A 17,488-nucleotide genomic window follows, 5' to 3' on the forward strand; every position below is an offset into this window, starting at 1 on the left:
GGGACAGGATGAGAAAACAAACATGTACCCAAGACAAGGCAGACTACATGTGACCTTGCATTCACCATGAAATGTAGGCTTAAAATGGAAAAAAGGTTAAAGACTACAAGATCCAAACACTATTGAGTAATATAATTATTCTGTGAAGGCCATAATAGTCTGTCCCTCTCTGTGTGTGTATACACACACACACACACACACACACACACACACACACATACAGTACCAGTCAAAAGTTTGGACACAGATAAACCCTAGAATGAGTTTCTTTATTTGTACTATTTCCTACATTGTAGAATAATAGTGAAGACATCAAAACTATGAAATAACTTATGGAATCATGTAGTAAAAAAATTAAAAGTTAAATTTATATAACTTGGTTTTTTACCAAATATAGCCATCTTCTATATACCAACCCGACCTTGTCACAGCACAACTGATTAGCTCAAACGCATTAAGGAAAGAAATTCCACAACTTAACTTTTAACAAGGCACACCTGTTAATTTAAATGCATTCCAGGTGACTATCCCATGAAGCTGGTTGAGAGAGTGCAAAGCTGTCATCAAGGCAAAGGGAGGCTACTTTGAAGAATCTACAATATATTTAGATTTGCTTAACACTTTCTTGCTTACTACATGGTTCCATGTGTTATTTCATAGTTTTGATGTCTTCACTATTATTTTACAATGTAGAAAATAGTAAAATAAAAGAAAAACCCTTGAATGAATAAGTGTCCAAACCTTTGACTGGTATTGTATATATACACACAGTGCATTCGGAAAGTATTCAGACTAGAGGTCGACCGATTAATTGGAATGGCAGATTAATTAGGGCTGATTTCAAGTTTTCATAACAATTGGAAATCGGTATTTTTGTACACCGATTTGGCAGATTTTCCCAAATATTTGAACACCTTTATTTAATTAGGCAAGTCAGTTAGGAACACATTCTTATTTTCAATGACTGCCTAGGGACGGTGGGTTAACTGCCTTGTTCAGGGGCAGAACGACAGATTTTCACATTGTCAGCTCGGTGGATCCAATCTTGCAACCTTACAGTAAACTAGTCCAACGCTATAACCACCTGCCTGTTGCACTCCACAAGGAGACTGCCTGTTACGCGAATGCAGTAAGGCAAGGAAAGTTGCTAGCTAGCATTAAACCTATTTTAAACAATCAACAATCATCAAACAAGCAATCATAATCACTAGTTAACTACACATGGTTGATGATTACTAGTTTATCTAGCGTGTCCTGCGTTGCATATAATCTGACTGAGCATACAAGCATACGAGTATCTGACTGAGCGATGGTAGGCAGCAGCAGGCTCGTAAGCATTCATTCAAACAGCACTTTAGTGCGTTTTGCCCACAGCTCTTCGTTGTGCGTCAAGCATTGCGCTGTTTATGACTTCAAGCCCATCAACTCCGGAGATTAGGGCTGGTGTAACCGATGTGAAATGGCAAGCTAGTTAGCGGGGTGTGCGCTAATAGCATTTCAAACGTCACTCGCGCTGAGACTTGGAGTAGTTATTCCTCTTGCTCTGCATGGGTAATGCTGCTTCGAGGGTGGCTGTTGTCGATGTGTTTCTGGTTCGATCCCAGGTAGGAGCGAGGAGAGGGACGGAAGCTATACAATGGCAATACTAATGTGCCTATAAGAACATCCAATAGTCAAAAGGTTAATGAAATACAAATGGTAGAGGGAAATAGTCCTATAATTCCTACATTAACTACAACCTAAAACTTCTTACCTGGGAATATTGAAAACTCATGTTAAAAGGAACCACCAGCTTTCATGTTCTCATGTTCTGAACAAGGAACTGAAATGTTAGCTTTCTTACATGGTACATATTGCACTTTTACTTTCTTCTCCAACACTTTGTTTTTGCATTATTTAAACCAAATTGAACAGGTTTCATTATTTGAGGCTAAATTGATTTTATTGATGCATTATATTAGGTTAAAATAAGTGTTCATTCATTATTGTTGTAATTGTCATTATTACAAATAAAACAATTAAAAAAATAATAATAATTGGCCGATTAATCGGTACCGGCTTTCTTTGGGCCTCCAATAATCGGTATCGGCATTGAAAAATCATAATCGGTCGACCTCTAATTCAGACCCCTTGACTCCTATATTTTGTTACGTTCCAGCCCTATTCTAAAATTCAGGAAATTATTATTTCCCCCCCTCAATCTACACACAATACCCCATAACGACAAAGTGAAAACAGTTTTTTTTTTTTTTATGTTTACAAATGTATAAAACATTTAAAAAAAAAACTGAAATACTATATTGACATAAATATCTTTGCTATAAGACTTAAAATTGAGCTCAGGTGCATCCTGTTTCCATTGATCATCCTTGAGATATTTCTACAACTTGATTGGAGTCCACCTGTGGTAAATTCAATTGATTGGACATGATTTGGAAAGGCACACACCTGTCTATATAAGGTCCCACAGTTGACAGTGCATGTCAGAGCAAAAACCAAGCCATGAGGTCAATGAAATTGTCCGTAAAGCTCAGAGACAGGATTGTGTTGAGGAACAGATCTGGGGAAGGTTACCAAAACATTTCTGCAGCATTGAAGTTCCGCAAGAATACAGTGGTCTCCATCATTCTTAAATGGAAGAAGTTTGGAACCAACAAGACTCTTCCTAAAGCTGGCCGCCCGGCCAAACTGAGCAATCAGTGGAGAAGGGCCTTGGTCAGGGAGGTGACCAAGAAAATGATGGTCGCACTGACAGAGCTCCTCTGTGGACAACCATCTGTGCTGCACTCTACCAATCAGGCCGTTGTGGTAGAGCAGCCAGACGGAAGCCACTCCTCAGTAAAAGGCACATGACAGCCCGCTTGGAGTTTGCCAAATGGCACCCAAAGAACTCAGACCATCATTAACACAATTCTCTGGTCTGATGAAACCAAGATTGAAACCTTTGGCTTGAATGCCAAGCATCACGTCTGGAGGAAACCTGACACCATCCCTACGGTGATGTTTCTCAGCGGCAGGGACTAGGAGACTAGTCAGGATTGAGGGAAAGATGAACGGAGCAAAGTACAGAGAGATTTTTGATAAAAACCTGCTCCAGAACACTCAGGACCTCAGACTGGGAAGAAGGTTCACCTTCCAACAGGACAATGACCCTAATCACACAGCCAAGACAGCGCAGGAGTGGCTTCGGGACAAGTCTCTGCATGTCTTTCAGTATCCCAGCCAGCCGGACTTGAACACAATCTAACATCTCTGGAGAGACCTGAAAATAGCAGTGGAGTGACGCTCCCCATCCAACATGACAAAGGTTGTAAAGGATCTGTAGAGAATAATGGAAGAAACTCCCCAAATACAGGTGTGCGAAGCTTGTAATGTCGTACCAAAGACAACTCGAGGCTGTAATCCCTGCCAATGGTGCTTCAAAAAGTACTGAGTAAAGGTTCTGAATACTTCTGTAAATGTGTTTATTTTTAATACATTTGTAAAATTGTGTAAAAACCCATGCTTGCTTTGTCATTATGGGGTATAGCGTGTCGATTGATAAGGGGAGAAAAGCATTGTTTAATATGATAATTTTCTACCCCAATTTCGTGAAATCCAAATGGGTAGTTACAGTCTTGTCCCATCGCTGCAACTCCCATATAGATTCGGGAGGCACAAAGGTCGAGAGCAATGCGTCCCCCGAAACACAACCCTGCCAAGCCGCACTGCTTCTTGACACACTGCTCGTTGAACATGGAAGCCAGGCACACCAATGTGTCGGAGGAAACACTGTACAACTGGCAACCATGCCAGAGTGCATGCACCCAGCCCGCCACAGGAGTCGCTAGAGCGCGACGGGACAAGGACATCGCGGCCAGCCAAACCCTCCCCTAACCATGCTGGGCAAATTGTGCGCCGCCTTATGGGTCTCCCGGTCGTGGCCGGGTGCTGACCAGCCCGAGATCGAACCCAGGTCTTTAATAACGCCTCAAGCACTACATTGCAGTTCCTTAGTCCGCTACGCCACTTGGGAGGCCAAAATAAAAACAATTTAATCCATTTTAGAATACGGCTGTAACGTAACAAAATGTGGAACATTTAAGGTGTATGAATACACTATATATGTACACACACACACACACAGTGTGCGCTGCAGCTGAAGATTAAAAAAATAAAATCCCCCTACATCTGAGATAAAGATAAAAAAACTTGTGAGTACACTGTCCAAAGCCCAGGGCCAAGTAAAGTAATCTCAGCCATGGCCTCAGGGGGACAGCACTCGGTGAAAGTGGGCAGTCAGCAGAACAAAGTCAACTCCTAAAACACCGGCTTTTATACTTGGGGTTGATTTTGGAAGAAATTATATTTTGTTAGGCTAGGCCTAGCTCTTGGGACCGATAACAGTGTAGTGTATTGATCAAAGATTCCTCTCAGACAGTAGACTGAATAAATGTACCCTGGGATACAGAGCAGACACACTCTGGTGCAGTGACTGTGCACAACTCAAACAAGATCAATAACAAAATAATCTGCTAAGTGAGCAAAATGAACTGAAATGCTGTGGATGCCTACACACCTAGCAGCGTCAAAGGGTAGGCAGCCTACTCTTTTTTTTTTTTACAGGCATAGCCTACAAGGCCGACCACATCAGAATGTCTAGGACCATTTGCAAAGGGGAGAGACTACCTGCAAGTCTTTACATGCGACCGTCAGTCACCTCATAGAAAACAATGGCCATAATGATTATTTGATCAATGCAGGAAGAACGTAACAAATAGCAGCACCCAGAGATAAGACCTGGTGATGTGTATGGAGACTGGATGACAAACTAGTCTGTCTCTTATAGCCTACAAGTATTTAGCCTACTGGTTTACAGTGCCTTCAGAAAGTATTCAAACCCCTGGACTTTTTCCACATTGTTACATTACAGCCTTATTTAAAATGGATTAAATTACACACAATACCCCATAATAACCCAATTTAAAAATATCACATTGACATATGTACTCACTGCATAGCCATTTTCAGGTCTCTCCAGAGATGTTCGATCAGGTTCAAGTCTGGGCTCTGGCTGGGCCACTCAAGGACATTCAGAGACTTGTCCCAAAGCCACTCCTGTGTCGTCTTGGCTGTGTGATTAGGGTTGTTGTCCTGTTGGAAGGTGATCCTTCGCCCCAGTCTGAGGGACTGAACGTGCTCCAGAGTGCTTTCATCAAGAATCTCTGTACTTTGCTCCGTTCATCTTTCCCTCGATACGTCAGTCTCCCAGTCCCTGCCACTGAAAAACATCCCCTCAGCATGATGAGGCCATTCGCCCCAGAGGAAGTCTGTCAGACTGACCATCGGGTTCTTGGCCACCTCCCTCACCAAGGCCCTTCTAATCCGATTGCTCAGTTTGGCCGGGAAGCCAGCTCTAGGAAGAGTCTTGGTGATTCAAAACTTCTTCCATTTAAGAATGATGGAGGCCACTGTGTTCTTGCAGACCTTCAATGCTGCAGAAATATTTTGGTAACCTTCCCCAGATCTGTGCCTCGACACAATCCTGTCCTGGAGCTCAATGGACAATTCCTTCAACCTCATGGCTTGGTTTTGCTCTGACATGTACTGTCAACTGTGGGACCTTATATAGGTGTGGGCCTTTCCAAATCATGTCCAATCAATTGAATTGACCACAGGTGGACTCCAATGAAGTTGTAGAAACATCAAGGATGATCAATAGAAACAGGATGCACCTGAGCTCAATTTCACATCTCATTGTAAAGGGTCTGAATACTTACGTAAATAAAGTATGTTTTATTTTTTAGAAATTTGCACACAAAAAATTTCTAAAAACCTGTTTTTCCTTTATTGTGGGGTAGTGTGTAGATTGAGGAAAAAAACTATTTAATCCACTGATGAATAATGCTGTAACATAAAAAAAATGTGGAAAAAGTCAAGGGGTCTGAATACCTTCCGAATGCACTATAGCTCCATGATTGATATGGTGTGTGTACCTTTGTTACTCATTCCACCAGTGGAGGCTGCTGACGGGTGGATGGCTCATAATAATGTCTGGAATGGAGTCAATGGAATGGTATCAGGCACATGGAAACCACGTGCTTGACACCATTTCATTGACACCAATTCAGCCATTATTATAAGCCGTCCTCCCCTCAGCAGCCTCCACTGCATTCCACATATACCAGAGGTCTTGTAGAGCAATATTCTAACACCTGTGTTCTAGTCAGCAGAAGCAGAGGGTGGAGTCAGAGCAAGGAGACGGAGCATCATCATCTCCCTCCTCCGTGACATTCAGAAAGCTGTGTTCTGATCCGGAGCCAAGCCATAATTTAAATAGGCCATCTCCACCTTATCCTTGTATTCAGCTCAGCCAGGGAGTAGGTCATAATGGGCATTTAGCAACCTGTGAGCCTCCTACACTTTAGGTACTACTGTCAAATGTGACTCACATGATTAAGAGGATCAAGTCTATCAGAGCACCCCTTTATAGCATGTAAAGCAAAGTGCCTGCTCCACTGCTCATTCATTCATTCATTGCTAGAGCTGTCTGGGCTGCATTGTTAGCTCCCCATTCACACTGCACAGAAATGAACACTCTTGAATAATGCAGCACAGCATGTAGATATGTTTAAACTTCATTACGGATCGCAAAACAATGTGCTTACAGGCTAGAACACTTTTACAATGCAAGACGATATTTACTAGCTTACAGGTGAATTCACTACCCTAGTACTTTATGATAATGTTTAAACTTCATTACGGATCGCAAAACAATGTGCTTACAGGCTAGAACACTTTTACAATGCAAGACGATATTTACTAGCTTACAGGTGAATTCACTACCCTAGTACTTTATGATAATATGCAAACCATAATGCAAAATGATTTCAAAGCTGATGGTCACAAAAAAACATTAACTCATTTAGTCTCCCTCGCCACCCAAAACTCATTAAATTCTTCATCTCCCTCACCTCCCGTTTGGTTTCCAATAGATTCAGTAGAAACTGGGTCCAGAAGTCCTGACGGACCATCCCCAAGTGGTGAAAGTGGGCAACAACACCTCTATCATGTTGATACTTAACACAGGAACAGCACAGAGTGGCATTCTCAACCCCCTCCTGTACTCCAGGTTCACCCATAACTGCACGGCCACGCACGTCTCCAACTCAATCACCAACAGGGCCTAAAATTAACACCCCGCCACCTGCCAAATACGGGTACATTTTGGCATAAACGAGTAATGTGTCTATTTCATCAGCCATGTTGGCAGGTGGTCAGGGATCGTCAGTGGGAGCATTTCACCCGCATTTGTGAATAAAAAAATAAGAATGATCACATTTACAAGTCAAAAGCTTGGGCACACCTACTCATTCCAGTGTTTTTAATTTTTACTATTTTCTACAATGTAGAATATGCACAGCGCTGTTTATGACTTCAAGATCAACTCCCGAGATTAGGCTGGCAATAAGAACATCCAATAGTCAAAGGTATATGAAATACAAATGGTATAGAGAGCAATACTCAACACGTCAATTCAATCAATTTAGTCTCAAATAAATAATAAAACATGCTCAATTTGGTTTAAATATTGCAAAATCACAGTGTTGGAGAAGTAAAAGAGCAATATGTGCCATGTAAAACAGCTAACATTTAAAGTTCCTTGCTCAGAACATGAGAAAATATGAAAGCTGGTGGTTCCTTTAACATGAGTCTTCAATGTTCCCAGCTAAGAAGTTTCAGGTTGTAGTTATTATAGGAATTATAGGACCATTTCCCTCTATACCATTTGTATTTCATATACCTTTGACTATTGGATGTTCTTATAGGCACTATAGTATTGCCAGCCTATTCTCGGGAGTTGATAGGCTTGAAGTCAAACAGCACTGTGCTTCAAGCATTGCGAAGAGCTGCTGGCAAACGCAGGAAAGTGCTGTTGGAATGTATGCTTACGAGTCTGCTGTTGCCTACCACCACTCAGTAAGACTGCTCTATCAAATATCAAAATCATGTATTTAATTATAATAAACACAGAAATACAAGCTTTTGGCCATTAATATGGTAAAATCCAGAAACTATCAAACATTTATTCTTTCAGTGAAATACGGAACCGTTCCGTATTTTATCGAATGGGTGGCAACCATAAGTCTAAATATTGCTGTTACATTGCACAACCGTTAATGTTGTCATTATTATGTAAAATTCTGGCAAATTAATTAGGGTCTTTGTTAGGAAGAAATGGTCGTCACACAGTTCGCAACGAGCCAGGCAGCCCAAACGGCTGCATATACCCTGACTCTGCTTGCACTGAAACGCAAGAGAAGCGACAATTTCCCTAGTTAAAATAAATTAATGTTAGCAGGCAATGTTAACTAAATATGCAGTTTAAAAATATATATACTTGTCTATTGATTTTAAGAAAGGCATTGATGTTATGGTTAGGTTCATTGGTGCAACGACAGTGCTTTTTTCGCGAAAGCGCTTGATAAATCATCACCCGTTTGGCGAAGTAGACTGTGATTCGATGATAAATTAACAGGCACCGCATTGATTTTATGCAACGCAGGACAAGCTAGTTAAACTAGTAATATCATCAACTGTGTGTAGTTAACTAGTGACTATGTTAAGATTGATCGTTTTTTATAACATAAGTTTAATGCTAGCTAGCAACTTTCCTTGGCTCCTTGCTGCACTCATGTAACAGGTAGTCAGCCTGCCATGAAGTCGCCTCGTGGATTGCAATGTAATCGGCCATAATCAGCATCCAAAAATGCAGATTACCGATTGTTAGAAAACTTGAAATCGGCCCTAATTAAATCGGCCATGCCAATTAATCGGTCACTCTAGTTCTGTCATCAACAAACTTAATGGTGGTGTTGGAGTTGTGCCTGGCCGTGCAGTCCTGAGTAAACCGGGAGTACAGGAGGGGACTGAGCACACACCCCTGAGGGGCCTCCGCGTTGAGGATCAGCGTGGCGGATGTGTTGATATCTACCCTTACTACCTGGGAGCAGCCCACAACAAGCCTTTCAAAGCACTTCATGGCTATAGATGTGAGTGCTACGCGTTGGTAGTCATTTAGGCAGGTTGCCTTAGTCCCTGTGCCCAAGAAAACTATGGTGGTCTGCTTGAAACATGTTGATATTACAGACTCAGTCAGGAAAAGGTTGGAAATGTCAGTGAAGTCACTTGCCAGTTGGACAGCGCATGCATTGAGTACATGTCCTGGTAATCCGCCTGGCCCTGCAGCCTTGTAAGACCTTTAAACAGGTCAACATTCACATCAGCTACGTAGAGTGTGATCACGCAGTCGTCCGGAACAGCTGATGCTCTCATGCATGCTTCAGTGTTACTCACCTCGAAGCGAGCATAGAAGTAATTTAGCTCGTCTGGTAGGCTCGTCACTGGGCAGCTCGCGGCTGTGCTTCCCTTTTTAGGCTGTAATAGCCTGGTTTATAAAATGTGCAATAAGCATAAAACAATTATATAAGAAATTAGCAACTCGTTCTCATGCTGAGAAATAAACTAGGCCACTTGATTTCAACATCTGAACAAAGTGGAAAGGCTAGCATGCTGTTCAAACAGTTGGTGACGGACAGAAGGGTGTGTTCATAACAATTCCACTGTTCTGCTTTGTTACCTAGCAGATATATCCAAGTTGGATAAACTTTAAATAAAGACTCCTATAAAGAGTAGCTGGCTACTCACTAGCAAGTGGGCTTGTGCTTGAGAGATTGTTCATGAACCCTGTATTAATTTTCTATCATGCCCGCTACAAATAGTGAATGTGCATTATGCATGGTTCTGATTAAATTTGTAACCAAAAGCACATTTTCATAGACCAACTTGAAAGCCAGATCAGTAATTACTGCAAAAGAAATGCAGGTTAAACTATTTATTATAAAATAATTACATTATTACTGAGTCTTACGGTTGTGGAAGGCTTATACTGTATTTAGCCTAGGTATAAGTTAACAAGAACTGAATTCATTAGATTATTGCTGACTATTTGAAGAGTGTATTTCACCTTTAATTGCACAAATATTAGAGAAATAACACCCCCAAAAAATGTAGATATCGTAAAAATCTGCCATAAATTTAAAAAAAAAAATGTAGATTTGATTTTCAGGCTGTATTGCCCAGCCCTCGTCTAACATGGCAAAATCCCATAATACCACCATGTATAATTAAACTTGCCTGCTACTAGGCTTGAATAATGGATAGCAAATCTGTGGCCATCGGTCATAATCCTCCAGCCCAGGGTGTGCTCTGTTACCAGGCTGCAGGGGGGACCCGTCTCGTTCGCTTGCTCAGGTAACTAGGTAAATACCTGGCTGATTTTCCATCCTCCAGGGGGTGAACAAAACATGAGGGAGAGCTCAGTGGAGCCTAGGGGTCGGGTGCTTGGGTAACGTGGGCCTGCGGAGGAACAGAGGCCACGTGGCGAAACAAGAGTCTGATCTTAACCCTTCTTCCTCTGCTCTACCATCCTTATATTAAGCTCATCCATCCTCCCACTATGACTCTATCCACTCATTTCCTCTCCACAATGTGAAACGACACGCTGCTGGGATGTCCACAACAAGTCCTCTTGTATTATCTGTGACTACGGTTACAGTACAGTTAGCTAGCTACGGTGGATATAATGGGTCAAATGCCCGTTTGTAGCTGGGTTCCTACCCTAAAATCAGGGGAAGTCAAAAAATATCCCACCCCAGGGGAGGTTATTCCTAATCCAGATTCACAGAGCATCCAGTCACAGAGTAGCCATTTTCAGTTATAAAATCAACCTAGTTTTTGACTACATGAGCATATCGTTGTGACTATGAGCCTGACTATGAGCCTGGCCGGGGAAAACAAAGGCCCAGAGGAAAGAGATTAGTAGAACCTGAGCTGAGAAGCAGCAGAGAGAGACAGAGGGATGAAACGGGAGGACGGGAAGCTGATTGGAAGGGTAGACCGATGTCTCCACAGGAGCACAGCCGTGGGGAACAAAGGCAAGTGTGGGTGCTCCCCCAGATACACTGGCTCCAGTTCCCGTAATGCTGCCCCTTCACATGACAAGCCACGATACAACTGGCGAAACGCTATCCTCTTCACAAAACCCTAACCCCTGGCTGGCTTTTGCCTCGCTCGGTCCTGCACAGCAAATAACACAAACACAGGCCTCCAAACACTAGAACACACGACAAGACGAACACTACAAAACACAGTCCCGATGCCCAATTTTACAGCCTAAACATTCAAACAAAACACTGGCACTGACCAAAAGCTTCAGTCAGGTCTCAACTCAAAAGCAATTAGGCCTGCGAACCAATAACCAACAAAGCCTTGAAACAAGAGACTGGTTTGAATTAAACCACACTTGTCAAATAATGTCATCGCTGCTCTTTCACTGTATATGTCCATTAATCTGTGCGTCCATCTAAGTAACATCATTAAAAAATCCCCATAGAAATCTGTCAATTTAAACTAGAGATATAATTTTTCATAGGCTGTGTCTCAATCCACAGCATCAACCATCCGCATCTGCGGTGGAAGGTGGCACAGTTAGGTGTTTGTCAGACCATGAGACAAAAGTCTGTGTCGTACGACCGTTTTGCTCTACGACAACCACGACTCTTCTGTAGTTGGTACTGCAGGTGTGCCAACTTCTGTCTTTAGCATATGAACCATTTGTGCGACAAACTATACTGAACAACAATATGAATGTGACATGCAACAATTTCAAAAGATTTTACTGAGTTACAGTTCATACAAAGATATCAGGAAATTGAAATAAATTCATTAGACTATAATCTATTTCACATGACTGGGCAGGGGTGAAGCCATAGGTGGGCCTTGGAAGGCATTGGCCAACTCACTTGGCAGCTAAGCTCAGCCGATCAGAATTAGTTTTTCCCCACAAAACGGCATTTAAAAAAAAAACACGGCATTTTATTGTCCCCAGCACAAGGTGCACCTGTGTAGTGAAAATGCTGATTAATTAGCTTCTTGATATGCTACACCTGTCAGGTGGCTGGATTATCTTGGAAATGGATTAATGCTCACTTACAAGAATGTGAACAAATATGTGCACAAAATTTGAGAAGCTTTTTTTGCAGGAGATATGGAGATAGTTTTGTGCCCAAAAAAGGGGGCTTATTATGTGTCCTAAACACTAAAATATGTCCTAACATTGCTTATATCTCCTATAGGACAGACACTTCAACACCTTATTCCTTATGATTTATTTTTTAACTGTCTGTTTTGCCATTTATGAATGTTATTTAATATATTTCTATGGGCTATAGTAGTAAAGGCCAAATTCAAGACTGACGTTAATATGTTATTAACATGTCATAAAAAACTAGAATTTCCCCACTACATGTAAATACGAGCAATGCTGCATCTCGCCGGTAGAAACTGTTCATCTACAATTCCCGGTTGTGAGCTAACCATAATACCCAGAATCCATAGGCACTTCAGGACATAGTACCATCCCTGTCAAGGTGGATGCTGTTGAGAATAGGTGTCAAAAGGTAGCTAACGTTACTCACTGGACCAGCCACTCATTCAAAGAACATCAGCTTGCGAAAACAATTTATTTTTATGTCGAAAGGTTTAACTATGGTATGGTGCTCAGCACCTGGATGTGCAAACTACAAGCAAGCACAGGCTGCTGGGGTAAACACTTAATTGGTTACCTTACTAAGAAGTCAAGCATCGGTAATGTAGATCATTAGCTAAGGAACTACATTTGTTTATCTAAACCAAATTCTAGCTAGCTTTCATAATACACTGGCTAGACATTCTAAAGCAAATCAATGTAATTAGCCAGTTGCTATCTATTCACGCCACGCTCAAGGTCCTAAACAATATCTTAAACGCCATCGATAAGAAACAATTACCGTGCAGCTGTATTCATTGACCTGGCCAAGGCTTTCGACTCTGTCAATCACCACATCCTCATCGGCAGACTCAACAGCCTTGGGTTCTCAAATGATTGCCTTGCCTGGTTCACAAACTACTTCTCTGATAGAGTTCAGTGTGTCAAATCAGAGGGCCTGTTGTCCGGGCCTCTGGCAGTCTCTATGTGGGTGCCACAGGGTTCAATTCTTGGATTGACTCTTCTCTGTATACATCAATGACGTTGCTCTTGCTGCTGGTGAGTCTCTGATCCACCTCTACACAGATGACACCATTCTGTATACTTCTGGCCCTTCTTTGGACACTGTGTTAACAACCCTCTAGAGCTTCAATGCCAAACAACTCTCCTTCCGTGGCCTCCAATTGCGCTTGATACAAGTAAAACTAAATGCATGCTCTTCAACCGATCGCTGCCTGCACCTGCCCAACATCACTACTCTGGACAGCTCCGATTTAGAATATGTGGACAACTACAAATACCTAGGTGTCTGGTTAGACTGTAAACTCTCCGTCTAGACTCACATCAAACATCTCCAATCGAAAGTTAAATCTAGAATTGGCTTCCTATTTCGCAACAAAGCATCCTTCACTCATGCTGCCAAACACACCCTTGTAAAACGGACCATCCTACCAATCCTCGACTTTGGCGATGTCATTTACAAAATAGCCTCCAATACCCTACTCAATAAATTGGATGCAGTCTATCACAGTGCCATCCTTTTTGTCACCAAAGCCCCATATACTACCCACCACTGCGACCTGTACGCTCTCGTTGGCTGGCCCTCGCTTCATACTCGTCCCCAAACCCACTGGCTCCAGGTCATCTACAAGACCCTGCTAGGTAAAGTCCCCCCTTATCTCAGCTCGCTGGTCACCATAGCAGCACCCACCTGTAGCACGTGCTCTAGCAGGTATATCTCTCCGATCACCCCCAAAACCAATTCTTCCTTTGGCCGCCTCTCCTTCCAGTTCTCTGCTGCCAATGACTGGAATGAACTACAAACATCTCTGAAACTGGAAATACTTATCTCACTCACTAGCTTTAACTAGTTGGATATAGGAGGTGCCCTTTTAATTTTTGGATGAAAAACGTTCCCGTTTTAAACAAGATATTTTGTCACGAAAAGATGCTTGACTATGCATATAATTGACAGCTTTGGAAAGAAAACACTGACGTTTCCAAAACTGCAAAGATATTGTCTGTGAGTGCCACAGAACTGATGTTACAGGCGAAACCCAGATAAAAATCCAATCAGGAAGTGCTGCATTTTTTAAAACTGCCTCATGCCAATGACTCCTTATATGGCTGTGAAGGAGCTAGGAGTCAGCTTATGTTTTCCACGTTTTCCCCAATGTGTCTACAGCATTGTGATGTCTTTTTAGGCATTTCCATTGGAAAATGGCTGTAAGAGACCATATAGGGCGAGTGGTCACATGGTGTCTCTCGGAGAAAACCTTGTGTAAAATACTGAGGTAGCCATTTTTCCAATCGTTTCTTATGAGAAACCAACTGCCTCAACGGATATATTATCGAATACATATGTTAAAAACACCTTGAGGATGGATCCTAAACAAAGTTTCCCGTATTTCTGTCGATATTATGGAGTTAATTTTGAAAAAAGTTTGGCGTTGTAATGGTAGCATTTTCCGGTCGATTTCTCAGCCAAGCATGATGAACAAACGGGAGCTCTTTCGCCTACAAAAAATAACATTTTTGGAAAAAAGGAACATTTGCTATCTAACTGGGAGTCTCCTGAGTGAAAGCATCTGAAGTTCTTCAAAGGTAAATGATTTAATTTGGTTGCTTTTCTTATTTTTGTGAAAATGTTGCCTGCTGCCAGCAGAGCTAGCATAGCATTATGCCATGATAAACTTACACAAATGCTTGTCTAGCTTTGACTAACACATATTTTGAAAATTTGAGATGACAGTGTTGTTAACAAAAGGCTAAGCTTGTGTTTGAATATATTTATTTCAATTCATTTGCAATTTTCATGAATAGGAAAAGTTGCGTTATGGTAATGCTCGAGGCTATGATTACACTCCCGGATACGGGATTGCTCGTCGCTAGAGGTTAAGCACCAGCTGTCAGAGCAGCTTACAGATTACTACACCTGTACATAGTCCATCTATAATTTAGCCCAAACAACTACCTATTTCCCTACTGTATTTATTTTGCTCCTTTTGCACCCCATTATTTCTCTCTACTTTGCACATTCTTCCACTGCAAAGCGACCATTCCAGTGTTTTACTTGCTATATTGTATTTACTTCACCACCATGGCCTATTTATTGCCTTTACCTCCCTTCTCACCTCACTTGCTCACATTGTATATAGACTTATTTTTTTTACTGTATTATTGACTGTATGTTTGATTTACTCCATGTGTAACTCTGTGTTGTTGTACGTGTCAAACTGCTTTGCTTTATCTTGGCCAGGTCGCAATTGTAAATGAGAACTTGTTCTCAACTTGCCTACCTGGTTCAATAAAGGTTAAATAAATAAATAAACATTTGTTGATGTGATTTGTAACTTTGCAAGCTACATTATCTTACTGGACTTTATCTAAACATTAGCTAGCTAACTAACTATCGCAGAGGCTAATGTGACTGGCCTAAGTGTTCTATTTACAACGTCTGAACCCATCAACATCTGCATGCAGCAGCATCAAGCTCAGCACCAGGAACTAGTGGAAGTCACCTTTGCACAATATTTCCCTGACTCCATGATGAGCAAATAAATATACTGGAGCTAGGCATAAACATGGTCCGTGTCTTCCTGTCATAGTTGGTGTGTTTATCACTTCTAATGTAGTTCTCTATATTATGGAGCCTTAGTTGGTCGTTTATGCAAAGCTAGAAGTCTAAATTGGAGGGAATGGAGTTGGTAACTGAATGGTATGTTGGGGGTGGGTATTGTGGGTGAAGGTTAGTATGCATGATCTCTTGACACGAGGGGGGTGGGTAGATATAGTACCTTGTGTGTCTTGGAGACAAAGTAGTCAAATGTGGCTAATCCCTGACTGGTTAGTGTTTGTCCTACAGACGAATACTGCCGCTGCTGACCTTGACACCAGCTTTACTAGTACAGATCCTATAGACCCATTGGATGAAAGCTTTCAGCGGGGAACAAGCTCAACATCAGACTGAGAAGAGGAAAAGACAGCACGGGGCTGGCAAGAGTCAAAGTGCAGAGTCTATGAGTCCAAGGTCATGGAGTACTGCCAGACCGGCTGCCATTGCCCTACACAAGATGAGGTTCACCAGCTGAAGAACATTCAGGACCCTGCCTGTAACATTCAAACAACACCTATATTTAGAAGTAATGTGGTATATTGCTCAATAAAAACATTTGTGACCGTAGCCTTTTAACCAAAATATCAGATGAAACTAAATGTTCAGCTGCACCTTCAAGGGCGGGAGGTTACTGTGGTAACAGGGCCATTAAAGTCATGTCCACGCGTCTGTGTGTGAGATTTGGGATGTGACGAGTAGTGGACAGCATTTAATCACTCCAAGCCCAACACTCCTTGCCAGGGCTGAAAGAATGTTGCTACTGCGACACAGCAACCTATGGACTATTGGACAATTGTGTTTGTGTACAACCAGCAGGAAGAGAACCTGGCTCTGGAAAATAACAAAAACACAGCAACAACTCCCATGATTTAAGTTAACCTTCAAACATTTTGTTTTGCACCATTTCTCAAAACAGGGTAAAGATGGAGTGAAAAGGCACACTTGATTGAGAGATTGGGTGCATGACGGAGTGAATCACAGTCCGGTACAAAGACGAGGGTGATGGTACGATTAGTTTTACCTCATCATCTCACGAGTCATGCTTCTGTTTTTTAAGAAGGGCCAGAGCCACTCACACAAAGGTTCCTTTCACTCAGCGGCGGTCACGTGACTGTGGGAAAACTGGAGGTTCCGTTAGCACAAAGGCAGGCGACCGGATCCTGGCCCACAAAAGGTCTTCAATGAAGGTTAAGGTCCGGGGGCTTCCGCATGTCTGACAGCCTTAGTGCCTCCACCCCATAACAAATAGAATATATTAGATGCAGACTGAGTCTACACACCAAACATGCTTGGGCTACCTCTACGCCACAACAAACAAGTAACATATAGCCTACCTCAACTCCAAACAAATCCTTAGTTGGGCCTACTCCAATCTAACAGATCAAAACACTACTAACCTAACTCCATAACATTGTGTAGCCTACCTCTACTCAATCAAGCGCATACGCCATGACCCTTGTGTATTGTTGCCACCTGCATCGAACAGCAGGGAAAATGTCAGGCTGGGACTTGCTATTTGGCATCTGTTTCCAGTCAGACTGGCCTAAGTTACACTGTGAATCCGCAGGAGTCTATATTTTACGGTTTGGCTCAGGGGTCAGACCCAGTTAACCCAAACCTATGAGTATGCCTTCAACGCTCGCCTCCCCAGGGAAAGCCACAAGACTAGCCACAGCTCATATTTCATGACTCCCCCAAACCCCATCATTCCAACCTCAAACAGGAGTCACAACAACCAACAGCCAAGACTTTAGAACATTCTTTCTTAAAGTAGTGGGTCGTGGACCTGTTAATGGTGGGTTGCA

General features: G+C 42.2%; 1 protein-coding gene across 2 annotated transcripts in view; it reads right to left on the reverse strand.

The window, feature by feature from the left end:
* The window catches only part of LOC112252833 (membrane-associated ring finger (C3HC4) 5), a 47,885-nt gene that overhangs the window by 25,495 nt on the left and 4,902 nt on the right, over positions 1-17,488 (reverse strand). The window lies entirely within an intron of this gene.

This window comes from Oncorhynchus tshawytscha, linkage group LG06 (genome assembly GCF_018296145.1).
Source record: "Oncorhynchus tshawytscha isolate Ot180627B linkage group LG06, Otsh_v2.0, whole genome shotgun sequence".
NCBI classification, from domain to species: Eukaryota; Metazoa; Chordata; class Actinopteri; order Salmoniformes; family Salmonidae; genus Oncorhynchus; species Oncorhynchus tshawytscha.